Here is a 16,851-nt window from a genome sequence, read left to right as displayed (position 1 = left end):
CCGGAGCAGGTAGCAGGCAGATAACAGGTAGCAGGCCGGAGAGAGAAATGCTGGAGGTCAGGCATTTACGCAAGACAATCTGGCACTGAAGCAGAGACAGGAGCAGGCTTATATGCAGCCAGGGCTGTCACAGGTGTGGAGAGTTGGCCTGATGAGGGGGCGTGGCTAACAGGTAGAGTGGAGCAGAGACAGAGGAGTGGAAAAATACCAGCAGACAGGAGATGAGCAGACTGTGACAATACTGTTTATTTCTGTCTACATGTGTGAATTTGCCTTCATTAGTTTCAGAAAAGAGCGATCATGTATCGGTCAGTGGGCGGCAGCCCAAGACTCCGCAAACTAGTCTTTAAGCAAAGTAGACGAAGGCATTGAGGTTGCGGCCTGCCATCATTATTATTTTGCTTAAGGGACTGAATATGTTTCATGCAGAAATATTAGCATTTCCCTTATATCTACCAAAACTGCTTGTTTCACAGACTGCAGTTTTGTTTTGATCCGATGTGGTGTGCAAATACCAACTGTATCTGCAATGGGTTGTTGGGCATTAATATTTGTAACTCTAATTTTGTTTTGACAGACTGTGCAAAGAATGTTGAGAACATCACCACTCTACAGGAATACACAGTCCAGTAATGTGTCAGAAGTTCAGTAGTGAACGACAGGTACTGTGGAAAAATGTGTGTCATTGTTGTACAATGTCCTTTGACTCTGTTTACACAAGGTCAACACAAAAAGGTTTGATTGTAAACTGATATTGGTATGAATTCATGTTATACTCCTCTTCACAAGAAACAAACAATTTACAAAAAAAACCACTAGAATTACCGCACTGCGTTGTATGACTCCGCTAACCAGTGCAGTGTCCGTCTACATATTTCTACATATTTTCTCTCATATAAATGTCACTGTAACCTCTTGACAACTGAAACCATAACATGAGGTCAGTGTGGCCTTGACCTTTTGACTTTAAGACAAATACACAGTTAGACAACCCGAAAACATGCAGTAATGCCTCCGGCGACTCGCTATTACAGAGGCATTAAAATGTTAAGTGTAGTAGACTGGATTTTATTGGTGTTACATTGGACAGCTTGTATTGGTACACAAAAAATATATTTGGTTTCACATTTTAGATGGCATAAGCAGAGACATCAACTCAGGAAATGGATTTCTGCAGAAAATTAAGCCTTGTATGTGTGTGTATATATACATACAAACGCACTTTTAAAACGTTTTGTTTTTTATCATATATTCTCAGGTAGTACTGACGCATTTACGGAGATGGGACATGAGGGCCTTGTCTGCGTGCCCAAGAGAAGATTCCACAGAGTTCAAGCTGAGCAGGCTGCAGCAGGTTTGGAGGAATCCTCCTCTGAAGAGGAAACATGGCGAGGTTCTTCTCCACTGATGAAGAAATGTGAGTGCTGTGATTAGGTCAAATCTGCTAAAATGCTACTGTGGCTCCTGGGCCCTGCTATTAGCTTGGTGTATGGTAGCTGTTAGCTTTAGCATATTTATTTTTATAAAAATCAGAGGGAACCATCTTCATAATTTAACACTATGGTTTCTTTGTGTCCTTCAGATCTTCTCAAGAGAAGCTGCCTCAGCTCCACGGTCCCTCCTGCAGCCTCCACTCCTGATGCTAACCCCCGGTCTCCATCACACCATCCGGGCAGACCTGGAGTCACAGAACTTTGTCCAGAGCTGCCGTCTAAGAATTGTTGATCATATAATTTTCAGCAGATGCCTTAATGTAATGTTTGTGCACAATAAATGACATTGATCATAACATATTGGTATTTCCTTGCAGTCATACACCATGATATTGGCAGATAAGATGTTGATTACATTAAAGCAGTGAATGCTCTGCTTTAAGCAACATAAACACACAATGATCCAATGGATTTGAAGTAGAATGGGCACGTTACATTCTGTAGAGAGTAACTCAGTAACGGAAGTCAGAAAATAACTTTATCTGAGGTTCAGTCAGTAATAGTAACAGCAAAGCACACAGGTCTTGTTGTCTAAGTGGCAACCATATCATATTGTTTAAGATGTGTAACATCAAGCTTGTGTATCAGTGCTAAATACTTCCAGTCATAAGTAAGTTCACCCTCTTGTTAACACTAAAAGTAGGTGACCCAGATGTTTCACAATGCAATCTGATAAGGTCTTATGAGAAAAATTCTTAACATTAAAGAAATGAACACAGAGGATAGCAATAGATGTTTCACTTTAAATCAGTAGCTGGTAATCGGCAGACTGACTTATTCAAACACATTAATACTACAATGAATGAGGCAGGTGCTTCCTATCAGAAATCAACTATATCGTCACATTAGGTTTCTCTTGAGCTCATGGAAATGACCTTCACCTTCCACTTACTGTCACCTGAACCATACTGTTGTTTCTGTATCTACAATGACTTAGGAAAACATATACTAGAGGGCAATGTATAAACAATAATACATCTTATTTATATAGAGCTTTTCAAGAAGTGCAAGTACTTCACTGAGGGACAGCTAATACAAACAATATATATATCTTAAATCCATGAGATGGGACAGCCTCTCACTTGGATGTAAACCAATTTTAGAACACATTTGCTTATACTGGAGATCTTTTAAATTAATGTCCCAGAAATAATTTCTGATAGCAAACCCCTGCCTCATTCATTGTAGTATTAATGTGTTTGAATAAGTCAGTCTGCCGATTACCAGCTACTGATTTAAAGTGAAACATCTATTGCTATCCTCTGTGTTCATTTCTTTAATGTTAAGAATGTTTCTCATAAGACCTTATCAGATTGCATTGTGAAACATCTGGGTCACCTACTTTTAGTGTTAACAAGAGGGTGAACTTACTTATGACTGGATGTATTTAGCACTGATACACAAGCTTGATGTTACACATCTTAAACAATATGATATGGTTGCCACTTAGACAACAAGACCTGTGTGCTTTGCTGTTACTATTACTGACTGAACCTCAGATAAAGTTATTTTCTGACTTCCGTTACTGAGTTACTCTCTACAGAATGTAACGTGCCCATTCTACTTCAAATCCATTGGATCATTGTGTGTTTATGTTGCTTAAAGCAGAGCATTCACTGCTTTAATGTAATCAACATCTTATCTGCCAATATCATGGTGTATGACTGCAAGGAAATACCAATATGTTATGATCAATGTCATTTATTGTGCACAAACATTACATTAAGGCATCTGCTGAAAATTATATGATCAACAATTCTCAGACGGCAGCTCTGGACAAAGTTCTGTGACTCCAGGTCTGCCCGGATGGTGTGATGGAGACTGGGGGTTAGCATCAGGAGTGGAGGCTGCAGGAGGGACCGTGGAGCTGAGGCAGCTTCTCTTGAGAAGATCTGAAGGACACAAAGAAACCATAGTGTTAAATTATGAAGATGGTTCCCTCTGATTTTTATAAAAATAAATATGCTAAGGCTAACAGCTACCATACACCAAGCTAATAGCAGGGCCGAGGAGCCACAGTAGCATTTTAGCAGATTTGACCTAATCACAGCACTCACATTTCTTCATCAGTGGAGAAGAACCTCGCCATGTTTCCTCTTCAGAGGAGGATTCCTCCAAACCTGCTGCAGCCTGCTCAGCTTGAACTCTGTGGAATCTTCTCTTGGGCACGCAGACAAGGCCCTCATGTCCCATCTCCGTAAATGCGTCAGTACTACCTGAGAATATATGATAAAAAACAAAACGTTTTAAAAGTGCGTTTGTATGTATATATACACACACATACAAGGCTTAATTTTCTGCAGAAATCCATTTCCTGAGTTGATGTCTCTGCTTATGCCATCTAAAATGTGAAACCAAATATATTTTTTGTGTACCAATACAAGATGTCCAATGTAACACCAATAAAATCCAGTCTACTACACTTAACATTTTAATGCCTCTGTAATAGCGAGTCGCCGGAGGCATTACTGCATGTTTTCGGGTTGTCTAACTGTGTATTTGTCTTAAAGTCAAAAGGTCAAGGCCACACTGACCTCATGTTATGGTTTCAGTTGTCAAGAGGTTACAGTGACATTTATATGAGAGAAAATATGTAGAAATATGTAGACGGACACTGCACTGGTTAGCGGAGTCATACAACGCAGTGCGGTAATTCTAGTGTTTTTTTTTGTAAATTGTTTGTTTCTTGTGAAGAGGAGTATAACATGAATTCATACCAATATCAGTTTACAATCAAACCTTTTTGTGTTGACCTTGTGTAAACAGAGTCAAAGGACATTGTTCAACAATGACACACATTTTCCACAGTACCTGTCGTTCACTACTGAACTTCTGACACACATTACTGGACTGTGTATTCCTGTAGAGTGGTGATGTTCTCAACATTCTTTGCACAGTCTGTCAAAACAAAATTAGAGTTACAAATATTAATGCCCAACAACCCATTGCAGATACAGTTGGTATTTGCACACCACATCGGATCAAAACAAAACTGCAGTCTGTGAAACAAGCAGTTTTGGTAGATATAAGGGAAATGCTAATATTTCTGCATGAAACATATTCAGTCCCTTAAGCAAAATAATAATGATGGCAGGCCGCAACCTCAATGCCTTCGTCTACTTTGCTTAAAGACTAGTTTGCGGAGTCTTGGGCTGCCGCCCACTGACCGATACATGATCGCTCTTTTCTGAAACTAATGAAGGCAAATTCACACATGTAGACAGAAATAAACAGTATAAATGAAAAGGTGTAAATATTGCTAACATAATGTCTGATGGGGGTCATCATTATACATAACAGAGGAAAACTTTGCACAAGCATTCCTTAAATTTACTTGCCTTCCTGTGGAAAAAGTTGTTTTCCCAGTTGAACAACCACAGCAGGGAAGCATGATTGATCAAAACTCTTTCAGTGTGATATTAACTTGTATTTCAGCCAGCGTACTTTGGGGATTTAATAAAAATGTATATTTGGCACATTATATAAAATGGTGTTTCTGGTATGTAACTTAAAAGTACCTCTTTAATGGTAGGATAATTTCTCCCCCTCATCTTCCTCGTGGTACGTGGATGAGAGTAGTGGGCTCAACCCGGCTCCTCTTTCTCTCCAGGCTGCCCTTCTTGCTCTTCATCATACTCCTGTAGCTTCACTTGGATCCTCCTTGATTAAAAAACAGAACATAGGAATTGTTTTATAAAATGAATCGCAACTCCATAACATGAAAACATTATTGTCATATTACATTCTATACATTAAACCAAATTGATCTGTTATTGTGAAGTATTGGTAGAGAAATACGCTCCTTATTAATCTAAAGCATTCATAAATCAAATTCATGTTTATATTTATATTGTAGCGTCCCTCAATGATGAGCTAAGCATCTTGAACTGGTTTGAATAACCATGTTTTCACCTCCCAGGTAATCACATGCTACCGTGGGCTGAAGCATGTGGCTAACAATGGCATATTAGCTGAAGAAAAGCATCCATTGTGGGTATCGACGGACTCCACATCCGCTGTCTCAGCACTCGGACTGTGAACCTAGATCGTAACGATCTTTAAAAACAATAAACTACTTACCTGACAGAAGGAAGACGACATCGTAGTCTCCCAAATGCTCCGTGTGTATGACGCAGCTTCTAGTTAAAGGGAGCGGATGTTGACAGCCACACGTTATTTCCGGTGACGGACTCGGTCCGGTGGCGGACTCGGTCCGCCTCTGAACAGACTCGCAAGATCCTTCGCATTAGAGGTGTAATCTAGCCTCAAATATTAATATTATTTAACATGAATAACATTCACGAGCACTGAACGACACCACGCAGGGACGGTGATTTAAACAGCACGCTACGACGTGGTTCTCGGCATGGCAGCGTCCATAGCAACCATCATAGCAACGAAAAAAACATTCGTGATAACTATTAAAATATATATCATAAGCACGAACTGGCTGAAGACTGTGGAAGCAAAGACCACATTTCTCGCTAGAAATGGTGTCAGAATGTATTTTTATGCCCAGACTAAGTTACAAAATCATATTTTTATCTGAAAAAACAAGGACTGTCCGCCATGTTTTCCTTTCCGTAGACGGGAACTCGGGAGTCACGTGACGTGAAAACACGTCAATGCAAAACAATGGGCGGACCAAACGTTTCCATCTCACAATCTGATAGGCCAGATTGTGAGATGGAAACGTTTGTCCAAGTGGACCAACGTTCCCACTGAACGTTTCCTGATGAGACTGGGTTGGCTGGGCTCCTAATCCAGAAAATGCTGAAAACATTTGTTTCCTCAGTGATTCAAATGAACAAAAATTACCATCAGGATTTCAAGAATTCTAATGAGGGAAACTTTTCCAGTGTTGACTAAGACAATTGAATCTTTACAGTGAGTGTGATACTGTTGGTTTGACACCTCAAACACATGGAGCAGAGACACTCCCAAGGACAGTGTTCACGGCTGCACATTCAGCAGGGTTTGACTCAGCCACAAAATTGGGCCTCTGCTCCTTCCTGGCACTGGGTGGCTTCTTGATGTACAGCCAACCGTCTTCCTGCTGGCTCTCACACTTTCCCTGTTTATGGGACAACAGAAAAAAACTGAATAGAGGGCTGAATTACCGCTGTGTGAAACTGAGAGGAAAGAAACAACTATTTAAGTCTATAGTTAAGCTTTGATCTTGGTGCACAAATAACCCACAATACAAATCAGTGATGGTCTCCCAATTGGTGACCACTGCTGCAGATAATGAGCCAGTCAGGCTGACTTACTGTGAAATGGGAACATTGATGGGATGTAACGCAGTACATTTACTTTGTTACTACACCTAAGTACCTTTTTTTATGTATTTGAACCTAACTTAGGTAGCTTTATTTTTGCGCTTTTTCAATTTTACTCCACTGCATATATCAGGTAAAAGAGGGAAGTGGTATATTGATCCATCGAAGCTGGAAGGTAACATTAGACCCCGCCTCCTGCAGCAGCATCACTCATTGGTCAAGAGGAATCACCCGAAATGGATTCAGAAGAGACCACGGCCGAGATGTCATCAATATGACAACATGTTTTCACTTAAGCATCATCTGCAGCAGTATAAGACAGAGTCTGTATTATTCTTGTGTGAAACAGAATATAGAAGTTAATGTTGCATTGGGGGAAATCTGGCAATTAGCAAGTACTTGATCAAGTAGAAAGGTGAATATGGAACTTTCACTTGAGTATTTTCTTTGTCTATTTATTTGTACTTTTACCTTAATAAAATGTTTGTATACTTGGGGAACAGCAGTCTTACATGAACACAGTCGGACACATGAGATGACAGAATGTGTTTGAAGAAACAAACAGAGGCTCATGATTGTGATCCCTCACGTCTGTTTGTTTGCATTCATCTTTTTACTGGCTCTAATCCGACAGGAGGCAGGTTTACCTCCAGGCCTTGAGGGAGTCTCACTACACCCGCGTTGCTGTACTGGAGACGTGAACACACACAACAGGAGATTAGACAAACTTCATCGTTTGTGTCATCCATCCACGAGGTGTCAGAAGGCCGCCTGACACCCCCCGACAAGATTTAGCAACTGCTCGAAAGAGCTGCAGTGGCACAATCCATCCATCAGTCATATATAGAATACTATTAGAGTCTCGAGTTAACCTAACCCAATGTAAACCAAATTGAATTCACTGCAGTGCCCTGTTGTAATCGTACCTGTCTGGAATGTTTGCTTGGCCTGTGTCAATGCTATGGAGCTACTTCAGGATTATTCCTCCTCTGACAGTTCTAATATATACTGTCACTTTTTATTGTTTGTGTGCAGAGCTTTTTAAACCCAGATTTTCAGCAATTTATACAAAATAAGACCTTTATCTCCAAAGAAGAAGAAGCGGAGAGAGGACGAGACAGTGAAGTGACCTTGTGTGTTTCTTGAGAGCACCTGCCCTCACACCATGTAATTGTCTGGGAGCTACACGCCCACTGACCGTTGGCTGCAGCCCAGAAACATCCCCAACACGAAAATAGAGCCACATTAACACACAACCACATACTGAACACAGTGAAAATACATATTTTTGTACAAAAATGTAAACAATCTATGCACCAGTTCAGTTTATCTTTAAATTAGCAATAAGCCTTTAAGATACTTTTCAATTTTCTTTTTCTCAGTTGGGTTTTCTCTTGCCTGTCAATGCTACCAATGTGTGGGCCAGAACACCGAAACAAAGAGCTGAAAGAAGCCTTGAAAAAAGCCTCATAGAGTTGTGGGGTAGAGCAGAGCTTGCGATAATTCTCAGTGTCTACCTGTAGCACTGTACAGTCAGCTTGAGCCATGGTCCATTGTTGCCTTAAAAAATGTTTTTAGTGTACCTTGTTCAGATGTTATGTTCTGAATCTGCAGTTGTATCATGAGCAGGTCCTTCCCATCCCGCTGCTTCGGGTAAATAACACATAACAGGTTGTAGCAGATTAAACGGATCAGTGGTGTGTGAGTGATCGGGATGTTTCCACTCTGTTACTGTGAATATTCCTGGACAGGAGAGCATTACCAGCTGAGCCGCTGGTGACCCTCCCTCCCCCGCTGCTCATATCAATTGGTTTGGTCAGATCACTTCACCCACGGCAAGCCTGAGTGACTCCTCTTTACTCCTCAGCATTAACATTTACATGAGAGAAGTTATGTAGCGAGCTTTTTCATGCCAATTCCAGTCAGATTGGATTCACTGGATGAGGTAATTGAGGAGAGAGCCAGTGTGTGTGGGTTTCTTTTTCTTTCTGAAGCAGAGAGTGAGACTGAAGAGCTGCTGTCCTCCATCTTCTCCATACTAATGTGTAAAGCTCAGGGCTTACTGCATGATGATTATCATCTTAATATCCATCCTCTGGAAAACACACACACACGCACGAACGCACACACACGCACGCACACACACACACACACACACACACACATACAAACAGCATTTTTGTACTTGATGATCTCTAATATTTTGGATCAAATTTAAGTTTGACCATTTACATGCCAGGACTTAATCAACAAATGTTTTCCATTTGATAAATATTCTTATCTGATTGTTAAAACATTAGATCTACAAGTGTAGAATATAGTTAATGTAAGTAAAATGGTACAATTGATGGTGAATTTCCTTCATCTTTGAGGTCCTACACCCCTGATGGCATCAGGCTGTGTGCGAACTTTGTGTATCCAAGGATTTGTGTAACTTTATGACATTCACCCAGTGAGTGTGATCGTTGAAAAGTGATTGGATAGATGATTGCAGGGGTGCAAAGTGGGTAAAAGACTTCTTGTCTTTGTCACTTTTTAGTCTTTCACACACGTACAAACTCATTTGTTTCAAGCAAACTGTCCTTAAAAACCACAGCAGCACGTTTGAAAGGCAAACAGATAAGATTAGATCAGAAAATGCTGTTTGGAATGAAAAAGCAAGTGACCTTCTTTTGTTGCCGAGGTTAGAGGGTCATTCTCCCTCTACCAGGACACAGAATCCTCATATTACCTCTGCCTACACTTAGAAAAGCATGGAATTGGGAATACTGCTAAGTAAATTCTGCATAGACATATTCTTGTATCATGTGGAGTCTCTAGAAACCATAAGACTTTGACATTTTGCATTAACCTACTAAATCTGAAACATAAGTTGTTCAAACGAATGCAGAGTTCATGCCCTCTCGCTGTGTTTTCATTTAGTAAAGTCAAGAAGACAACATATAAGCTAATAGAACTTTAACACTGACAGCCTTGATTTTCCATTTGATTCTCCAATGCCATTTCCTTCAAAGACAATTAACAATTACATCGTGTTCTTCTGCTTCAGAGACCATTTCAAGGGTTGTCAGTCAGTTGGCATGGTTCCACTCGGGCCTCATACAATTATGACATGTTTTATCTTCGTGCATACACAATGACCCCCCTCCCACAAATATTGAGCATGAAATGCAATTATTGTACAGCAGGAGAAGAAAACAAGGCGGTTATCGCCCCCTTCGCTGTTTCTTAATTAACTTATCCACTCTGCAAAAAGATTTCTGGCCTATAGGGCAAATTCTAAATTGGCTGAGGGAGGCATGCTTCCTCTTGAGATGTGATAATCCAAATAAACATCTCTCTCGCCAGGATACCTCAGAGAAACTGCGATTTCGTGCTCCGAAAAGAGTGAGCGGGGGGAGCTTTGTTCTTGTGTTTCAGCAGAGGAGGGGTAAACTTTAGGCAGAGTTTCTGCCATCCAGGGATCCAGCTAAGCCCTGATTGATAAAAGTGGGCCTGTGTTGTGCCAAGTGTGTCGCTCTCCCCAGACAGGCCTGCTAATAACATTAAGCAGAGAGGAAGGAAACGTTTGACTCTCTCTTTCACGCACAGGATGTCACTCGCACATTTGATTCCTCTTCAGAGGCAACAAAGCAAACTCACTAAGCACGGTGAAAACATATGGCATAAATAAATAAGTTATTTTGTGGAGAGGGAGCATTTTATCCAGGCTACGTTCAGATAACAGCTTCGTGTTTGTGGTTTTGAACTGTCAACCCTGTGACGAGGTGGAGTCTACTCCCAGGGTTGGGATGTTTTCTTCCCGCTGCTGGCAACAGTGGCTGAGAGCAGTTTGCCCAGAAACAACCTTGTTGTTATTTGCTAGTATATTGGGCTGCTACTGTCGTTCCCTTAAGGAACAATCCAACATTTCAGGAAATATTAACTAGTAACTATTTGCTGTGTTTCTGAGAGTGATATGCAATGATAAGAATTAATATTACACCTGTTAAAGGGATAGTTCAACCAAAAATTAAAATTCACTCATTCTTTTTAGTCTAAATCTCTACTGTTATACTCCTCCTATGCTTCAGTAACTGCAGCTATTGCGATTTCCCTCAATACTCGTGTCTTCTTCTCACGCTGTCGGCAGAACAGCTGCAGCTAAATGTAAAACTACTTCTGTTTTTCAAGGTTTCCAGATGTAAGCATTTCGAAAATATAATTTTTTTTTCCCTTGCTGGACTTTTCCTTTGTATAATAAGTTAACAGTAGAGGAGGGAGTGAAGCTGAAATCCAACCAGGGATGTTATGATTACATGATCACCACAGGTCACCCAGCAATATTGTTTTTATTCTTTTGACCTGGTGTGGAGGGAATTCAGGTCACATGTTTTTCACAAGAACAAAGCACATTTCAGTAATTGTGTTACCAATGTGATGAATCAGAAAGTCATGTAACTCATTATCTTAAATCCCTAAATTAGGGGTAAACGTGTGAAACACTGCTGGGATTTCTGCCTGTTCCGCCCCAGTCCCATCATTTTTGTCAGCCCTGTCTCATTAACATCCCATCACTTTAATTTCTGATCCTGTATCTGTCACGAGCAATGTTTTCCCATGTAGAGTAACACACAGAGACTGTTTCATACGATCAAATTAGAGTCCAGGTCCGCGGCAGCCTTGTTGTGTGATACACAACATTCATGAGCAAAAGAATCAGGAGCCACGGAAAATTTGAACAGATCATTTGTTCACCAAAACCTGTCCTGAACCTCATCACCCACAATCATGATCTTCTTTAGGTTTTGATTGATTTTTCGTTCAGTTATGATAACATACTCACTAAAATAAAAGGATGATATTCAACGCAATTAAAATTTTAAAATATATATTACCCAAGGCACTTTACAGAGAGGGTCAAGACTTTAACATGATAGAGAAACCCAACAGTTATCCCTATGAGCAGCACTTTGGCAACTGTGGAGAGAAAAAAATCCCTCATTAACTGGAAGAAGCCTCTACAACCTCTACCGGTTGGGTTGAGCAGAGAAAAGGACAGATGGGAGATGAAAAAGAGGGAAGAGAAGAGAGAGAGATAGGTGGGAGGGGGAAGAGAAGGGGGAGAGAGAGGAGAGAGAGACAAGGAACAGTTGTGTACCACCAGGTTTTGAGCTTTACAGACTAGTTTTTCAAATGATATGTTGATATCCCTGCAACTTAGTCAGTAGAAGCAACAAGTAGCCCACTGACAGTCACACGGTCAGATAAGAAGTTGCAGTTTAACTAGATTATGTAAACCTCTTATTTGGATGTTCAAAATCTGAAATGTCAGAACCTTCCCCTCATTCAAACATGTCGCCTAAAATTTGGGCTGTGCCCGCTCTGAAACTGGCTCTCTGGAATAGGCTGTTGGTGCTGCAGGTTGGATCTTTCTCACTGAAACTGTGAATGTGACCTGCAGTAAGTAAAGACTTGCTGCTGGATTCAGTCCACAGAAGCCCGAAGCCATTGCTGCTGCACAAAGAGCTGTTCACCTGCTTTTTCAAAGAAGCTCCACTTGGTGCACAGATTATCAGTGTTATCATGATCAACAACATGGCTGGCGTTGATGAGTCCCACCTACTTCTTTAACAGAGCGCTGTTCGACTGCTAATACATTTAATTCTTATTGGAGATATCCAAATCACATCATCACTGCACTTCCTTGGGCTCTTAAAGGGATAGTTTACCGACAAATGAAAATTCACTCATTATCTACTCACCACTGGGCCGATGGAGGGATGGGTGAAGTGTTTGGTTCCACAAACAATTCTGGAGTCTCAGGGGTAAACAGTGTTGCAGCTAAATCCAAAACAATTGACGTAACTCGCGACCACACAAAAAAACAACAAACAGGAAATGCCTCCATTCTGCTCCTGTGGCATCATCCAAGTGTCCATAAGGTGTTTACCCCATGGCATTGTGGTGAGAAGATAATGAGATGTGAACTATCCCTTTAACAACACACAAACCAAGTGGGATGAACGGTTCTCGGGATATGTGAGCCACAGACGGAGACTTCTGGATTTACTGGACAGATGCAGGACAGCAAATGACTCTTGGAAAGTTCAGTTGAAGTTGTCTGTGCCTGATAACTTTTGTTCACCTAATTTGAGTTTGGTTTGAAGCCTATCTGATAAAACCTGAACCTATCTTCTTGCGCATATTTCTTTGGAGCAAACACTTCACCTTTTCAGAGGCAGACTGATATTCATCCTGCACTGCACGAACGGTCAGAATACGCTCAAATTATACAGGAGCAGCAGGATACCAGGGCGGCAGGCTCAGCAGCTTCATTTTGTGTAAACTGTACGTGGATGAAAGTGGTGATGAAAGGGCTTTTTAGCTTCACATGTGGATTTCCATGATGCATGAACAAAGGACAGTTAAAAAAAAACATAACGCTAACCTTGCAGCTCGGTCGTGCTGAATCAATGTTTTACAAAAGAACACTTGAACAGAGGCTCTAATCATTTAGAGCAGGCGCCTCTATGTTCCACTGGCCCCGAGGTCCTCATTTGTTCAAAGTGCGCTGGTCTGTTCATTATTTCTCCTTTTTTTTTTAAGAGACAGAAAATGATTCCAGTAACATTAGGAAGCTGGTATAGGATTGATCTTTCACAGGGAGATGAGGAGTAGAGGTGGGGCAGGAGGAGCTTTCCATGTTAACACTAAGGACGTGTGATGAAGGAGGCAGTCTCCTCATGCTACCGATTCACTGGGCTGAACTCATGGGAATAAAAAGAACCCCAACCTTCTGCAGTTTTATATGTTCTTTGCAAATTCATATAGCAAGGCTGTTGTGACTGAAGTGTTTTTTTATCAGCAGTGATTTTTTTTATGATTATTTAATAATACTCCACTCACAGTCGTCATCATGCAGTTATTACTAACCATGAACCACACTTTCATTTAAAAAAGGAGGCCATTTGTCGTTCAGAGAGAAAAGTTGTTACTGTGGTTCATTAGCAAACAGGCTAGATAGAAAAGTCTCCTAAAAAGCAAATATGGTCTGCCAGAAACATAAGCTCAGCTGGATTATGTTCATACGCTGAATCATGAAGAAAATGTATTCACTCCAGAGTCGCTAAGCGGTGGATTGGAAGGCTGGTGGGCGTTAAAAGTGCAAGTTTCCCCGGTCCTGTCAGAAACACTGCGGTGTAGGCTAAAGAAAGACGTGGTTTAGTTAAAGGTAAATGATCACACTGTGACTGAGGTCTCTGTGAACCTTTTCTGTATCAAACTAGACCAGAATCGTTCCATTGCTATCTGAATCAATCATCTCCAAACCCACCATAGTTTCCTATTTTGATTTTCTCATAAATGGTCTATGGACCATCCTCCAATCGGGCTGTTTGTAATAATCGTTTCCTATTTCTCTCTTACTTCAAATTGTTCCAGTAGGTTTATTTAACTTCTACACCCACAAGGCTACAGTTACAGTTTGTTTAGTTATTTTCAGACTATCTTTGTATTAAGTCTCAGATTTGATGAAAACTAAATACTCCAGTGAGTTCCTGGTCCATGCATGACCTCTGTCAAAATTGTTAGCTGGTTGCTTCCTAGTTATAGTGTTTGGTTGGCTGTCCTTCTTGTAGGCAATTATCCAGTGTAAAATCTTGTTGATTCATTGGAGTTTTCAATTCTTGCGATATTGGTCAGGAAAGAATCAAATTTCGGTGCGAATCCAGCTGTGGGGGGTGGATCCAGTTTTTTATTTATTTTTTTATTTTTACGGGTTGTGGCTGAGGGGAATAGCAGTCGTGCTCTAACTAGTATCTCAACGATTCCATCCCAGTATTTTGCGTAAGTGTCCTTGGGCAAGATACTGAACCCTGAATTGCCCCTCATGGAAAAAAGTGCTGCCCATAGATGCACTGTATGAATGTGTGTGTGAATGGGTGTGTGTGCTCTGCTAAATGCCATCTAGTGTCAAGACTGTGGGACTGAGGCTGGCATCTTTTTTGGGGTTCTTTCATCTTTCCTCTGTTCAAGGATATTAGTCAGGGCATAATCTGTATTTCTCCCTAACGAGGGAGCAATGTTCTGAAGTTTCTTCCTCCTGGGAGATCTATACAGAGTTTTCCCACTATTGGTATTTGGCTCCACATTGGCTTTTTTCTAATTTGGATCTCTTGCCATGTGGTTAATCTTGCTTTCATGTTTTTCTTTCCTCTTTCCTCCAGGAAATCCTGAAGAGATTATGATCTAGATGACTGGGTTAACGACATTTTTCGTGGAAACTAACCATGAACGCTGATTGACAAGGTGAAGAAGATTTGATAGGGAGAGAGAACCTTTTCAAGAAATTCGCTCTGGTGCTTTTCTGCACCGCAGCAGGTTGGGACCATATTGAGGGCAGCACAGAAGCAGTGGGGTTTAGGCTATGCTTCATAATTTCTTGGCAATCCAGGTTAGCTCTCTCCTGATAGTTTGATATTTTTACTTCTTGCGGTTGATTTTACAGCAATGTAGTAGATAGGGCTCTGATAGAAGTTTCATGGTATACTCTTGTAGGCTAATCTGAAAGCTGTTAAATAGTCAATAGCCAAGTGTAAAACAGTTTATATTTTGGCAAGAGTCACCTGCAGTGTGTGTATGGAGGACCGCCTCTCCCTCCTCTGTGTATGAGGTTCTGATTGGTGTGGCGTGTCTGAGTGTGTGTGTGTGTGTGATTGGCTTGCGGGTCTGGGTATCGGCAGGCCTCGTGACTTCTCCTCTGCAGGTTCCTGGGGCACCTGCAACCGATTCCCACGAATCGTCTCCCACAGCATAAGAATCCTGGTCATCCCTCCACTCATCGCCAGATTAGATGTCTATTACTCAATAGTATCGCTCAGTAGTTGGCTCTGAATCAGTTCTTTGCTCTGTGCTTTACCTGCGAATTTCAACCTGTCCAAGAGACAAATTGTTCTGCCTATTAGTTCCCCTGCCTATCGACGCCTCCTGTATCCTGCCTGCCCGTCTGTCCTGCTGGAATCCTGTCTGAAGTATATGTATTTGTAGGCTAGTAGAGTTGTGCAATTGGAACCAGTTCCTGTTATTTCCACAACAAAACTTCTCTTAAGCTTGTTATTACCAGGTCATGGGGCTCTGACCCGTGGTCAAATGTATTCCTCACATACAGAGGGGTTGAAACATCTCTCACAGTGGACTCTATTCCCCTGGTACGGGTGTGGAAGAGGATTACATGCTATTACTGGGTTTCCTTGGTATTTAACTACATAACTATTCCCTCTTAGGGGTTTTATTCAAAGTTATGGTAAATGATAAATGACGAGTATTTATATAGAGCTGCCTTTATAACATGGATGAATTTTGCTATTCACACACACATTTACACAGTGCATCTATGTGCAGTACTTTCTTTTATACACACACACAATGCCGTCAGTCGTCAAGGGCAATTTGGGGTTCAGCATTTTGCACTTAGTCACCCTAACAAGTAGAATGGGGAAGACAGGGATATGTTTCGAAAATTGGTGCCATGACATATCATGACTGGCTCTGCTCTGCCTCAATATGCCTGTTGGATGATGTCACACAATATATCAATGTAAAAAGTAAAAAAGTTTAAATCTATGCTATAAAATCTGTCTAAAGTTTTCTGCAAAAAACCTGAAGAGTCAAAGCATGTTCTTGGTTGAATGAGACATAGATTCATTGTTCGTACATGTGGACAACCCAAATAAAACGATCACATGTGCTTCAAATATGTTCTGGCGCAGAGCTCTCACACATGCTGTTATCTGTAGAATGAGGCTTCGCTGTGGTTCCCTGGCAGCACATGTTCCTCTCTAACACGAGAATTTTACAACAAGTACTCAGAACAAGGACACTTCTCTCTGAGCTTTTTACTCCTAGGATTAAAGCAGTTATCCACAGACCTTCATTGCCATGGTTACAATATTTAACATCCAGTTAAACATTTGTTTTGGTCACATTAAGCACCAGGGCCACCGCTCCCACCGTGCATATCACGTGCTGTGCAAAGGCACCAAGTGTCGGAGGGGGCCCCACAGTTAAGATCACCATCATGATAACCATTCATAATGATG

General features: G+C 41.1%; 2 long non-coding RNA genes across 2 annotated transcripts; one reads left to right on the top strand and one right to left on the bottom strand.

The window, feature by feature from the left end:
• Positions 1-327: 327 nt before the first annotated feature.
• Positions 328-1,789, top strand: LOC132996097 (uncharacterized). Its single transcript, XR_009677067.1, has 3 exons — positions 328-662; positions 1,259-1,417; positions 1,583-1,789. It is a non-coding gene; the product is annotated as an uncharacterized LOC132996097 (long non-coding RNA).
• Positions 1,790-3,178: 1,389 nt separating this feature from the next.
• Positions 3,179-5,636, bottom strand: LOC132996004 (uncharacterized). Its single transcript, XR_009677062.1, has 5 exons — positions 5,574-5,636; positions 5,012-5,153; positions 4,305-4,391; positions 3,551-3,709; positions 3,179-3,385 (listed from the first exon to the last, which is right to left on the bottom strand). It is a non-coding gene; the product is annotated as an uncharacterized LOC132996004 (long non-coding RNA).
• Positions 5,637-16,851: the final 11,215 nt, after the last annotated feature.

Source organism: Limanda limanda, chromosome 22, assembly GCF_963576545.1.
Source record: "Limanda limanda chromosome 22, fLimLim1.1, whole genome shotgun sequence".
In the NCBI taxonomy this organism is placed as follows: Eukaryota; Metazoa; Chordata; class Actinopteri; order Pleuronectiformes; family Pleuronectidae; genus Limanda; species Limanda limanda.
This window is presented reverse-complemented; position numbering and strand designations above follow the sequence as displayed.